This window comes from Pan troglodytes, chromosome 21 (genome assembly GCF_028858775.2).
Source record: "Pan troglodytes isolate AG18354 chromosome 21, NHGRI_mPanTro3-v2.0_pri, whole genome shotgun sequence".
In the NCBI taxonomy this organism is placed as follows: domain Eukaryota; kingdom Metazoa; phylum Chordata; class Mammalia; order Primates; family Hominidae; genus Pan; species Pan troglodytes.
This window is the reverse complement of record NC_072419.2, coordinates 30,043,605-30,055,462: the sequence shown is the minus strand read 5'-3', so window position 1 is coordinate 30,055,462 and position 11,858 is coordinate 30,043,605. Positions and strand designations below refer to the sequence as shown.

The 11,858-nt window shown below is 46.9% G+C and overlaps 1 long non-coding RNA gene across 1 annotated transcript in view; it reads left to right on the top strand.

The window, feature by feature from the left end:
* Positions 1 to 28: 28 nt before the first annotated feature.
* LOC134809196 (uncharacterized) overlaps positions 29 to 11,858 on the top strand; it is a 38,570-nt gene continuing 26,740 nt past the window's right edge. Inside the window, exons 1-2 of the long non-coding RNA XR_010154301.1 lie at positions 29 to 466; positions 4,213 to 4,319. This is a non-coding gene — a long non-coding RNA (uncharacterized LOC134809196). The remainder of the gene's footprint in view (positions 467 to 4,212; positions 4,320 to 11,858) is intronic.

Below are 11,858 nucleotides of genomic sequence, written 5' to 3'. Positions count from 1 at the left end.
TGATGCTGCTCAAGTGAAGGGCACTTCTGACACTGGCCCTCAGAAGGCCATGGGCTCACCAAGGGCTGCCAGTTCGCAGAAGTCCCTCACCTTTGTTCCACACCTGCTGACTTTCTAAACTGCTGTCCTCTGGACTGTGCTAGGTACACATGACAGCACCTTGGCAGCCATGTCTTTCAGAGCCCCATTATGCAATGCCACGGCCCTAGAAGCAGAAGGAACCATCAAAGAACCAGGCTAAAGGACTTTGGGACCAACAGGCATTCAGGAATGCGCCTGGCCAGGAGCTAAGGGGCCACCAGCTGACAAGAGTTGCCACCAGACACGCCAGGTAGAAGATGTCAGCTGGCAATGGCCATGCCAGCCTAAGCTACCTCTGTGGAGTGAACAATGTAGCCCAGAAGAGCCAGCACAGATCCCTCCCACCTATCAGCCCTGTCTTCCCCCATCTTGATGCATGTCCCAGGTAAGCATTCCTGATTCTGCTCACTTGGGACACAGTTCTCTACCCTGTTTGTGATCTCAGGACCTGACACCTGTCTGCTCAAGCCAGGTTCCATGGAGGAGCAGAACTTCATCCTGCTCTGCATTTAGGGCCTGCCTCGGCGACAGTAGGGGAGCTCCCAAGAACTCACAAGTTTGGAAATTAATATTTCTCTTTGCAAGATAAAATACAGATCAGCCGAAAGTACATCAGACCTGAGGTCCAATTCCAAACAGAAAGTCGGCCCTGATAATCCCTGGGTTAAAGCCTCAAGTGTTTGAAACTGAATTGCATGCTTGACTAGGGAGCCCTTTCTAAGCTGGTACAACACACAGAGGCCAACAGTAAAGAATAATAAATCTGGCTATACATTTTGTATAGTGTGCACATGTGCACAAACACACACACCGGACACACACACCACAAAGACCAAAGAGGAAAGGGAACACACAATAAGTCATTTAGAACATATTTGGTAAAGGGCTAAATTCCCTTTCATGGAAACAGCTCTTTAAAAGCCAACAGAAAAAGACAATTTCCTCAATCGTCTTGGCTCAAAATGAGCCAAGAATTCAAGCAGACAATCTACTCAAAAGGAATCCATTTCCTCTCTTGGCCACACATCAGTTGTCTGAAAACAGTTGGCCTGTGGCGATGCCTCACTCCAACTGCCACACTGATCCACACATCTTGTGTCCAGAGCAGAACACAAGTGTCCATGGGAGGTTGCACAACACAGAGCCGAGAGATGCCTGTGTCCTCCGCTGAGCATTCCACAGGGGAAGGGGCCTGGTAAAAGGAAAAGGATGGAGGCAGTGTTTGTTGAGCGCTGTGGTGGGTGTGAACCCACAAGCCCGCAGGGGAACCAGAACTCTCATGGGCTCCTTCAGGGCTGGGGTGGGGCCTCTTAGAGGTCCCAGGGCCTGTGCACGGGCCCCCATGGCATAGGGACAGGAGGCAGCCCTCCTCTCCTCTTGGCATAGTTCCTCCCCCCGTCAATGTTCACATCACCAAACACATTCTGTCTAAGGTGGGGTCATCAGGACCACAGGCACTGGTTGCTCTGGGAACTACTGCCTCATAGAAAGCATTTTACCTTGCTCATGACTCAAGATAATCAGGATTTTAGGAAAGACCCAGCTAGGAAGGTCCCAGGAGGTGCAGGCCGGGAGTGGCTGGGACCACCATCATCTACACCATGACTGGGCTCCCTGATAATGAGGAGGGGGTTTTATAATGGATTTATTCAGAGGTAATTCACACACTGTAGGATTCACCCACTTAAGCATACAAGTCAATGACTTTAGTATAGTCATAGAATTTTATATCCAAACCACAATCAATTTTACAACATTTTTGTTACCCTAAAAAGAAACCTCAAACTTTTTAGCCTTTATATGCCAATTTCTCCATCCCCTTTCAGCCCTAGGGAGGAGCCACTAACGTGCTTTCTCCACAGATGTCCCTCTTCTGGGCATTGCACATAAACGGAATCGCTGTGTGTGATCTCCTGTGTCTGGTTCCTCTCACTTAGCATGTTTCCAAGGTTCCTCCTGTCTGTAGCCTGTATCACTACTTCATTTATTTTTATTACAAATAATAACCTGTTGTATGCATATACCATAATTTATTTATCCACTCATTAATTAATGAGAAGTAGGGTTATTTTGGCTACTGTTTTGGCTTTTTGGCTGTTTTTAATAAATACTGTTACGATCATTCCTGTTCAGACTTTCATGTGGACATATGTTTTTCTATCTCTTGGGCATATACCTAAAAGTAGAATTATTGTGTCATATAATAACTGTATGTTCAACTTTTCAAGAAACTGCCAGATGGTTTTCCAAAAATAGTTACACCATTTTGCATTCCCATCAGCAGTGTTTGAGGGTTCCAGTTTCTCTACATGCTTGCCAACACTTGTTACCTGTCTTTTTTATTATAGTCATGCTAGTGGGTGTGGAGTAAGACAAGTAGTGAGAAATGTGACACTGGAAATTTTAATTTTCATAATATCTAAGGACTCATACACATTTTTTTTTTTGAGATGGAGTTTTGCTCTTGTTGCCTAGGCTGGAGTGCAATGGCGTGTCTCCCAGATTCAAGTGATTCTCCTGCCTCAGCCTCCCGAGTAGCTGGGATTACAGGCATGTGCCACCATGCCTGGCTAATTTTGTATTTTTAGCAGAGACTGGGTTTTTCCGTGTTCGTCAGTCTGGTCTCGAACTCCTGACTTCACTTGATCTGCCTGCCTTGGCCTCCCAAAGTGCTGGGATTACAGGCATGAGCCACCAGGCCCGGCAAGGAAATTTTTTAAAAAGACAAACAATCCAGTAGAAAATCTGGGGAAAAGTCATGAACACAAATCACAGGAAAATAAATATAAATGTCTCTGCTACACATGTGAAAATATGGTTAAGCTCTTCAAAAATAAAAATTTAACCCAACAAGGAAATGTCACTATTTTCTTACACATTGGAAAAAAGTTAAACACAACAACGATGCTGGATTGATATGTGGCCTTCATGCCACGCTGGCAGAGTGGGAATTCAATAGTCCTTGTTAGTAGCAATTTAGCAATCTGTTAAACATTTAAAAATTACATATTCATCAACACAATGTTCCACATATAGGATTTTTATCCCACAGAAATATTTGCCTACGTGCACAAAGCTGGGTGAAAAATTATTCACTGCAACATAGTTTCTAAAAGAAAAGAAAATGAGAGAAAGAGCCCAAATATGTATCAATAATAGATTTATCTATTTATTTATTTATTTATTTTTGTAGCGATGAAGTCTCGCTATGTTGCCCAGGCTGGTCTCAAACACCTGGCCTCGAGCTATCCTTCAGCCTCAGCCTCCCAAAGTGCTGGGATTACAGGCATGAACTACCACACCCAGCCCGATAGTAAATTTTAAATAAAATGTTTAATATTTGTGAAATCAGATTTAAAACATCAACCAAAATATGTGCATGCACTGAAAGAGATCTGTCATATATAAACTGCTGTAAGCTAGTTGTAAAACACTAAGCAGAGAAGAATTTGTATTTGTTAAGAATGCAAACAGTGATTTCTTAAGGTCAAAGAAAGGAGATCTGGGTATTTCCAACCATTTGCAGCTTTGTGCCTGAGGCATGGTGTTATGCAGGAATTTCACTTTCTAAGTGAATTATTCCTGTAGTGCTCACTCTGTTCAAAAATAAAGTTATTTTTAAAAAGGTCAAATTCCCATAGTAAAAGGCAAATGCAGAGAGGTCTGAAGATGATGAAAAGCACGTGCCCATCCCACTCCTTACCTCCCAATTCCACTTCCCAGGGCTCCTAAAGGATGTGGAGTCCTGAATATAGAAGATGAGACATTAATTCACACAGCAGCTTATTATTCTTTCCTCTGCCTCTCACTGTTTTGACTAATTGATCAACAGATAGATAGATATTCTACTAGTTGCTTTTATAAGATTGGAAACTATCATCACACTCTCACAGTTTATCATCTCCCAGGATTTCCTGGCACTTCTCTCTGTAGGATGAGGATGTCAGCACAGCCCTGCTGTCACCCTCACCACCCCTATGCCTTTGTGCCACCTTCTGTTGTCAAAATCCTCATTTGTTTTTTTTTCTCAAGACTGTACTTTGCCCAACATTTGACCTAAAATATTGAAAACCAAGAAAACAGTTGTTTAAACGCACAGGCATGGCATGGTAAGATGTCTATTTTTTTCAGTATGATTCTCAGTGGCCATTGGAATATTGCAGTTGCAAGCAAAGGTGACTTCAGCTGGGGGATTTGTCACACGCGTCCATGTGAAGAGACCACCAAACAGGCTTTATGTGAGCAATAAAGCTTTTTAATCTGGGTGCAGGCGGGCTGAGTCTGAAAAGAGTCGGCAAAGGGTGGTGGGATTATCATTAGTTCTCATAGGTTTGGGATAGGCGGTGGAGTTAGGAGCAATTTTTTGTGGGCAGGGGGTGGATCTTACAAAATACATTCTCAAGGGTGGGGAGAATATTACAAAGTACCTTCTTAAGGTGGGGGGAGGATATTACAAAGTACCTTCTCAAGGGTGGGGAAGATGTATCGTACAAAGTACATTCACAAGGGTGGCGGAATATTACAAAGTACATTATCGCAAGGGCAGGGAGAGTGTGTTGTCACAAAGTCAATTGATCAGTTAGGGTGGGGCAGGAACAAATCACAATGGTAGAATGTCATCAGTTAAGGCAGGAACTGGCTATTTTCACTTCTTTTGTGGATCTTCAGTTGCTTCAGGCCATCTGAATGTATACGAGCAGGTCACAGGGGATATGATGGCTTAGCTTGGGCTCAGAGGCCTGACAGTATTAACAGGCAAAAGGGAAAATGAGCCATGCCTGGAGCTATGGAGCTGATTGAGTTAACATGGCCTGGAGAAGGAGGAGTCATTTATTGTCATTTATTGTCTTACCCCCAGACAATAAATGGCTTCAGCAGCAGGTAGTGGTGGGATGTGCTGAAACAGGGAGTGGAGGAGAAGCAGATTTGGGCAGGAAATGTGAAGGGTTGAATTTTGGCTAAATGGAGTGTCAAGTACCTGCAAGTTGCACTTGTATCAGGTGGCCCATACCCTACCTCTGGTTGCCAGCCAGTCTCCAGCCCACTACCCCAGTTTGCATTCCATTGGCACTTGGGAATACCAGAAATATTCTTACTTGCTCCTTGACCTGTTGTTGCCGCCTTCCAACCCCCATTATATAAAGAGTTCCTTTTTTACCTGTAATGCTGAATAATGTTCCATAACTGATTTCACCTAGTCCCTATTCTGAACATATGTGTTATTTACATCATTTGCTATTATTATCAACAGCAAAATTCTTATTCTGTGTATCCCTCCTTGTACATACCCAATATCTTGCTTGGGAGAAATTCCAGAAAATCAAATAGTCAACAAGCATCCAAATGCAACAAGCTACCCCAGTCCTGTAAAAGAATTGTTCGTTTGTGTATGTGTGTGTGTGTGGCGGAGGGGGGGAGGGCGGGGGTGGAGAGAGAGAGAAAGAGAGAGAAAGAAAGAGAGAAAAAAGAGAGAGAAAGAAGGAGGGAGAGAATACATGAGCAGTATATGCAGTTCATTAGATTCCTAAAATGAGGAACCAAAAAAAAAAATCAGTACATAGAGATAATGATTGACATATACAGTCATGCTTTGCTTAACAACAGGGCTATATCTGAGAAATGTGTCACTAGGTGATTTTGTCATTGTCTGAACATCATAGAGTGACTTATACAAACCTAGATGATAGAGCCTAATCCACACCTAGGCTGCATGGTGTGGTCTACTGCTCCTAGGCTGCCTACCTGTACAGCTTGTAACTGCTGGATGCTGCAGACAATTGTAACACAATGGTAAGTGTTTCTACATCTAAACATTTCTGAACACAGAAAAGGTACAATGGAAACATGGCACTATATCTTGGGCCCACCGTTGTATATGTGGGCTGTCGCTGATGGAAGCGTCCCTGTGCAGCACAGGACTGTAGCTCATTCCCACAACAAGCCCAGTGGAGAGAGGTGAGAGGGATGCAGAAAAGGAAATGAGGGAAGAGAAAGAGAAACAAGAAGAAAAGTATAAGCCAAATGGGGGACAAAGTAGTAACAAAAGGTTGCCTTTGAGCCAGGCAAGGGTTCAGGTGAAGCCAGCAAGCTGGCCTGGGAGGACAGAGGAGGAAGGAAGGAAGGCCTCCTACACCGGAGGCACCCCCAACCCTCCCACGCCCTGGGCCTCTGAGGCTCTGGGTGTTCCTCCTCCCTGGGCTGTGCTCTTCCTCCGCCTTCCTCCTCCTCCCCTGCCCAGGTGGATTTCTTCAGTGCACAGTCAATTCCCAATTATGGGCGGGAGCCTCCTGGGAAATCCATCCTTGTTCCTCAACCCCCCTGGGTGCACATATGGACTCCACAGGCATCCCCCTGATGAGGGTGTTGCCTGTGTGCCCCGCCTCTTCCAGCCCTTCCTGATTGGCATCTGCCAGCTCTTGCTTACTGGGAGAGGTGCATGCAAAGATGCCTGCTGTCACTGGGGCTGCCTCCCTGTCACCTGGTGATGATTCTGTCCACTTTTGCTCTGTTTTAAGGCATCTATATAGTTTGGGATGCATTTGGGTTCAGAATTATTACATCTTCCACATGAATCATTCTTTATGACATTAAATGGTGGCTTTATTTAGTATGTTGAGAAATATTTTCTGAGGTCTACCGTGGGGTCAGGCTGTTCTAAACATAGTGGTCAGTGCCAGGTTCCACCGAGCATAAAATGTAGGGGCACCACCTGCTCAGGTTGCTCCTGGGGGTCCACTGACCAGGCAGCATTTTCACCTGAGTCTTAAGTCCTCCGGGTAAGCAACTATATGCAAAGAGATGTTTTACCTCCTCTTTTCTAATGTTTATATCAGTTCTTTCATTTTGGGGCCTTAATGCATTTTCTAAAACGTTTCAGAACAGCATTTTATTTTAGTTCCTGAGACCTAGTTTCATCAATTTACTTACATATAATCTTTTATGGTCATTTCATTTTACAGATATCATTTATAAACATTATATTACTGGACCTTGGTTTCTTAGTAGGTCTTTTGGTAGGGAAATTTAGTAGGGAAATTTAATCCAGTCACATTTTTGTGGTCACTAATATTTTCTTTTAATCCATTCACAACTTATTTATTTTCTTTTCTTGTAATCATGATTCCTATCATTTTTTCCCTTTATTCATGTTTGGAGAATAGATTTTCTCTTCCTCTTCTAGTAAATTGGAAGTTCTCCATTCCGGTTCTTTTCTATTAGTTTAACTCTTATGTATTAAGATATATTACTCTTAAGGATCTTGAAATGGGGAGATTATCTGGGATTATCTAGATGGGACCAATACAAGCACAAAAGTTCTTGTACAGGAAAGAGGGAGGTCACAGGGTTATAGAAAATGAGACAGAAGGAAGAGAAGAGAGGGAGGCTGAGATGCGAGGATGCTGGATTGCTGGCTCTGAGGATGGAAGAAGGCAGTCCTGCCTTGGGCCTTGGGCTGGAGAGAGCAGGCTTCTGTTGGAACCAGGAACAGCAGGACTGTTTACAAAATGACAGCCACCATCATCACCAGCTTTACCAGCTCACATCAATTTTGACCTAGTAGGCAGGGCTTGGGAGAAGGAACAAAACACATAGTGGGTGGTGGGTGTGAGGGAAGCTTCACAACCTGTATCACAAGTTGAACATAGGGAAGCGAATCCCACTGAAACTGGTGCATGTCAGAAGCGTGGCGGGCTCATGCTATGAGCAACGGCCTGGGCTCCCTCCCTCCCCAGGTTGCATACATCAGCAGAGCCTCTACTTCTGCATGTGAACAGTTGTATCTCTCTCACTTTTATACACGCTGTGGAAAAGCAGATCAAGACAAGACCTCCAGCTTCTCCCGGGATTGCTGTGGGAGAGCCCCTTCTCTGCAGAACTTTTGGAGCCACCTTGGGCTGGAGGGCCCAGATGAAGCTACTGAAATAAGTCATTTAGTGATTGAATGATTGATTGATTGATTGATTGATTGATTTCTCTGTCTGTCTCCAGGTCTCAGTCCCTTCCCTCTGACCTCCCTGAGATTTCTCCAGAAACCACCTAAAGCCCTTCTCCATCTGTAGGATTAGGGGTCTCCTGAGAGGCAGGTCTCCCAAGAGGCTGCCAAGTCCATACTTGGAGAGCTCTGTCACATTTGGATTAGTTCCCTTTCAAAGCAAATGAGCCTGGGAGAGAAAACAGTTCCACCACCCCTTCTTTCATAGACCCATCATTTACTGGCCACTTCCCAAGCCAGACGTTAAGCTGGGGACAACACCCAGTGCAGCCAGGCTCACTGTGAGCATGGGCACTGGCCTATGGTCAGCACCCCTGGGCTGCAGGCTCGCGTTTGGGAAAGTTGTCTAACCTCTCTGGCACTCAGCTATCTCTACAGAACAGATAGGATGGTCTGATTCAGTGATTCTCCTCACAGCAGGGCCCTCAAGTCTTGCTTCAGGAATTGCTGAATTAGGGAAGACCCTGTAGAAACTTCTCCCTCCGTCACATCTCCCTTTGTCAGAGAGAAGCATAGGGGGACTTTGAGCAATTCTGGGACTGCAGCCTGGCACTGGGTTTTGTCTTATAGTTGAAGTTTGCTGTAACATTTAGCAATTAAAGCTGGTCCCACCGCAGGGTCATGTTCCTCCTTTGCAGCGAGCAGTCTCCATGTCCTATGCTTTTCCTACTTGCAAGGTGAGGCTGAGTGAGCTTCAGCAGGCACAGGACACACTTCCCATGTGCACCTATTCCTGCAAGGGCCCAGGTATGAGCCCTGAGGCTCCTGGAGGAAGGGCAGGCAGGGTTCTGGAAGCAGAGCATGCCAGTCGCCTGCACATGCGCACCCACTGGGGCGAGCCTGCTGTGTGAAAGTCCCGGAGGCCCGTCACTGCAGTGTCTCTGGTGGCGAGATCACTGGGACAGGGGATGAGGGCCCTGGGGAGGAAAGGGAGAAGCATCTTCACCCTCCCATGGTTGTCTTTCTCAGAGAGGCCCCCAGACTCACGTCTTCACATCCATGGAAGCCTGGGAGCCACAGATGCTCCCCATGTTTAGGCAAAACCTAGGGGCTCCCGAACTCAAGCCCTCCCTATACTGCAATCTGAGAACTCTCTGTTCTTTGGAAAAGAGAGTTGCAGTCTTTCTTTGTCCCTGGACTACTTTGAAGTTGCAACAATCAAACTCTGTGTCAGCTCAGGAACCAAACGGACCTGAGAAGTAACATTTCTCAACTCTGGTGAAAGGAAGTCTGCAGCCAGCCCGTGGGAGGAGGCAGCGGAGGCAAGGATGGGTACCTTGCTGCTCTTCCATCTGTCCCAGGCCACTGCCTTGACCCCATCAGTGACTCACAAAAGTGTCCAAATACATCCATGGCCTAGACGGAGAAAGGCCACTGCCCTCCCATTCCAAGTCCACTGAAGCTGCTCTGCCTGCCCACGCTGCCCACTCCCGGGAGGCCAGCAGCCCTGTCTGAGGTGGGAGGCAGGCTTTCCTCCCAAGCTGCAGGTGAGCCACTGAGGGCTGAGCTGCATGGCGAAGCCTTAAAGCCAGAACATGGCAAAGCTGAAACTGGAGCTGCCTTCCGAGCTGGCCTGTGGCTGCACCTCTGCCCTCTTCCGGGTCAGCGACCTGGAACTCAGATGCAGGGTCTATGAGGTTACTGCAGAGCCAGCCTCTGCTCTGAACTCACTTCCCAGTAGCCAGTCTGCTCCCATGGCCCAGCCAAGATGTTGAAACTCGCTTCCTTGTGCTAAAACATGGCTAAGAAAGAAAGCTATTAGCTAGGATTGACCACAAGGTAGCCAGACACTGCCTGCCTGAAAAGATGGTTAGAATACTGAGGGGAGAGTGTTTCCTTGCACTCTTCAGCCTCTTTGCCTCCCACTACCCAAGGCTGGCCCCACAGCTGTGGGCAGTTACTCAGACCACATGGCTCCTTTGATCATGCCCCGTTGCCCTGTTCATTCTCTTTGTCCTCTGTTCCACATGGCTTCCTTAAGCCCTGGTCTTCCCACAGCTTGGGCTGAGCCTGCCAGGATGCAGCCAGGGAGGTGGGAGGCTGCCAGTCACTGGGAAGCAGCCCTGACTCAGGAGGGACAATGGTCTGTGCATGTGTGTGTGAGAGAGAGAGAGAGGAGTTTCTGAAAACGGGGTACTGACACCAGGATGGGGATGCTTCCTGTGTGATTGGGGTCAGGGTGTGGAGCAGAGGAGGGCAGAAGGCCTTGTGTGGAGAGCATCTAACAGCTCTGGGCAGGGTGGGAGCACAAAGGCACTGTCAGCCATCGCCACCACCAGCAGTGCTGCCAGGTCCGCACAGGAGGCTGTCCAGACGCTGAAGTCACCTCTCCCCTTCTGGAGGCCCGACACCAGTCCCTCCATGGGAAAGAGCAGATGCTTAGGTGGGCCTGAAGAGCGGCTCCCGTTCACCCTGAGGGAGGTCGATGGCACTGAATTGACCCAGCCCCAGTACATCCAGCTGAAGCTTGTGAACTCGGCACAAGTTTATTTTTGTTACTTCTCTTTGGTCTATGAAGAAAAAAACAGCTAATTTTGAGGGTGAGAAAAATGCACCAAGTAATGACAGAGATAGTGTGAGTTATGCTTTAAATCTATTTTATGGCCCTTTGATTATGACACAAAAAAAGAGAATTATCTGGCATGGTTTTGTGACAATAATTATACAGTGGGCACTGACTGAGCTAGAGGATGCTGGAGGGGGATGAGGTCGTTTTGACCCTTCCCCCCTTAATTTCCCATCTCATCCCCAGTCCTGCCAGGAAATTGGAGACAAATTCCACAGGGTATCTGAGGAGAGGGAACAGAGGGATATTTGCAAAGGGAAACCAACAAAGGAGGGTAAAGGACCCACAGTCAGTGAAAGGGGCACGTGCACCATCCCTAGACCCCACGGGTGAAGGATGCAGTGGTGGCCAAGCCCAGTGTGCTAGTTTCCCACGGCTGCTGAACAAATACCACTGCCTTGGCAGCTGACAGCACAAGTTTGTGATCCTACAGCTCTGAAAGTCAGAGTCAGGACGGGCTCACTGGGCTCTGGACAGTGTGGGGGTGGTGGGGGTGGTGCTGCATTCTTCCAGACGCTCTAGGAAAGAACCCATTTCCTTGCCTTTCCCGGCTCCTAGAGGCTGCCCACAGTCCTTGCCTCATGGCCTTCTGTCTTTCAAGCCTGCAGTGAGTGGAGTTCTTCTCGTATTGAATCACTTCAGCTCTGACTCCCCTACCATTCTACCATCTTTTAAGGAATTTGGGCCTATCTGGATAATCCAGATAATCTTCCTATTTTAAGGTCAGCCTATTAGCACCCTTAACTCCCTCTGCAACCTGAACTTCCCCTTGCTAGCTTGCATAATATATCCACAGATTTCAGGGCTCAGGATGTACACATCTCTGGAAGCATTGCTCTGCCTGCCACACGCACTGGGGGTTGCTGTAGGTGGCAGGGAGGGACTGCCCAGCAGGAGTGCTGGCCCCTGGCGGAAAAATGCAGCTGCTGTTAAGTGGGTTCCAGCAGCCAGTAAGAAATATCCCAACACTGGCTCCAGCTGCACTCATGTTTCCGCATGCACCCATTCCCCAAAATTAGCCAAATGCAGCCATCAGTGGAAGGGCTAGGGAGCCTGTTAATGGAGTCCAACAATGGCAGACTCCCAGGACCCAGAGCGGCCTGTCAGTGAGAACCATGAAGCCTAACACCAGAGTGGAAATGAATATAGAGTTTATCATAGATATGTATTAAATATATATATATATATATATATATATACTCTAAATATATATCTACA